Source organism: Dendropsophus ebraccatus, chromosome 2, assembly GCF_027789765.1.
Source record: "Dendropsophus ebraccatus isolate aDenEbr1 chromosome 2, aDenEbr1.pat, whole genome shotgun sequence".
NCBI lineage: Eukaryota > Metazoa > Chordata > Amphibia > Anura > Hylidae > Dendropsophus > Dendropsophus ebraccatus.
This window is the reverse complement of record NC_091455.1, coordinates 115700684-115703246: the sequence shown is the minus strand read 5'-3', so window position 1 is coordinate 115703246 and position 2563 is coordinate 115700684.

Here is a 2563-nt window from a genome sequence, read left to right as displayed (position 1 = left end):
CTGGTAACCTGCCCCTGTGCTGAGGTAGGTATACATTACACCCCTCCTGTGGCTGGTCACCTGCCCTGTGCTGAGGTAGGTATACATTACACCCCTGCTGTGGCTGGTAACCTGCCCCTGTGCTGAGTAGGTATACATTATCCTGTGGCTGGTAACCTGCCCCTGTGCTGAGGTAGGTACACATTACACCCTGCTGTGGCTGGTAACCTGCCCCTGTGCTGAGGTAGTATACATACACCCCTGCTGTGGCTGGTAACCTGCCCTGTGCTGAGGTAGGTATACATTACACCCCTGCTGTGGCTGGTAACCTGCCCCTGTGCTGAGGTAGGTATACATTACACCCCTGCTGTGGCTGGTAACCTGCCCCTGTGCTGAGGTAGGTATACATTACACCCCTGCTGTGGCTGGTAACCTGCCCCTGTGCTGAGGTAGGTATACATTACCCCCTCCTGTGCTGGTAACCTACCCCTGTGCTGAGGTAGGTATACATTACACCCCTCCTGTGGCTGGTAACCTGCCCCTGTGCTGAGGTAGGTATACATTACACCCCTCCTGTGGCTGGTAACCTGCCCCTGTGCTGAGGTAGGTATACATTACACCCCCCTCCTGTGGCTGGTAACCTGCCCCTGTGCTGAGGTAGGTATACATTACACCCTGCTGTGGCTGGTAACCTGCCCTGTGCTGAGGTAGGTATACATTACACCCCTCCTGTGGCTGGTAACCTGCCCCTGTGCTGAGGTAGGTATACATTACACCCCTCCTGTGGCTGGTAACCTGCCCCTGTGCTGAGGTGGGTACACATTACACCCCTGCTGTGGCTGGTAACCTGCCCCTGTGCTGAGGTAGGTATACATTACACCCCTCCTGTGGCTGGTAACCTGCCCCTGTGCTGAGGTAGGTATACATTACACCCCTGCTGTGGCTGGTAACCTGCCCCTGTGCTGAGGTAGGTATACATTACACCCCTGCTGTGGCTGGTAACCTGCCCCTGTGCTGAGGTAGGTATACATTACACCCCTGCTGTGGCTGGTCACCTGCCTCTGTGCTGAGGTAGGTACACATTACACCCCTGCTGTGGCTGGTAACCTGCCCTGTGCTGAGGTAGGTATACATTACACCTCCTGTGGCTGGTAACCTGCCCCTGTGCTGAGGTAGGTACACATTACAACCCCTGCTGTGGCTGGTAACCTGCCCCTGTGCTGAGGTAGGTACACATTACACCCCTCCTGTGGCTGGTAACCTGCCCCTGTGCTGAGGTAGGTATACATTACACCCCTCCTGTGGCTGGTAACCTGCCCCTGTGCTGAGGTAGGTACACATTACACCCCTCCTGTGGCTGGTAACCTGCCCCTGTGCTGAGGTAGGTATACATTACACCCCTGCTGTGGCTGGTAACCTGCCCCTGTGCTGAGGTAGGTATACATTACACCCCTCTGTGGCTGGTAACCTGCCCCTGTGCTGAGGTAGGTACACATTACACCCCTCCTGTGGCTGGTAACCTGCCCCTGTGCTGAGGTAGGTATACATTACACCCCTGCTGTGGCTGGTAACCTGCCCCTGTGCTGAGGTAGGTATACATTACACCCCTCCTGTGGCTGGTCCCCTGCCCCTGTGCTGAGGTAGGTACACATTACACCCCTCCTGTGGCTGGTAACCTGCCCTGTGCTGAGGTAGGTATACATTCACCCCCTGCTGTGGCTGGTAACCTGCCCTGTGCTGAGGTAGGTATACATTACACCCTCCTGCGGCTGGTAACCTGCCCCTGTGCTGAGGTAGGTACACATTACACCCCTGCCTGTGGCTGGTAACCTGCCCCTGTGCTGAGGTAGGTATACATTACACACCCCTGCTGTGGCTGTAACCTGCCCCTGTGCTGAGGTAGGTATACATTACACCCCTCCTGTGGCTGGTAACCTGCCCCTATGCTGAGGTAGCTACACATTACACCCTGCTGTGGCTGGTCCCCTGCCCTGTGCTGAGGTAGGTACCATTACACCTCTCCTGTGGCTGGTCCCTGCCCCTGTGCTGTAGGTATACATTATACACCCCTCCTGTGGCTGGTAACCTGCCCCTATGCTGAGGTAGGTATACATTACACCCCTCCTGTGGCTGGTAACCTGCCCCTGTGCTGAGGTTAGGTATACATTACACCCCTCCTGTGGCTGGTACCTGCCCCTGTGCTGAGGTAGGTATACATTACACCCCTGCTGTGGCTGGCAACCTGCCCCTGTGCTGAGGTAGGTATACATTACACCCGCCTGCGGCTGGTAACCTGCCCCTGTGCTGAGGTAGGTACACATTACACCCCTGCTGTGGCTGGTAACCTCCCCTGTGCTGAGGTAGGTATACATTACACCCTCTGGTGGCTGGTAACCTGCCCCTGTGCTGAGGTAGGTATAAATTACACCTCTCCTGTGGCTGGTAACCTGCCCCTGTGCTGAGGTAGGTATACATTACACCCCTCCTGTGGCTGGTAACCTGCCCCCTGTGCTGAGGTAGGTACACATTACACCCCTGCTGTGGCTGGTAACCTGCCCCTGTGCTGAGGTAGGTATACATTACA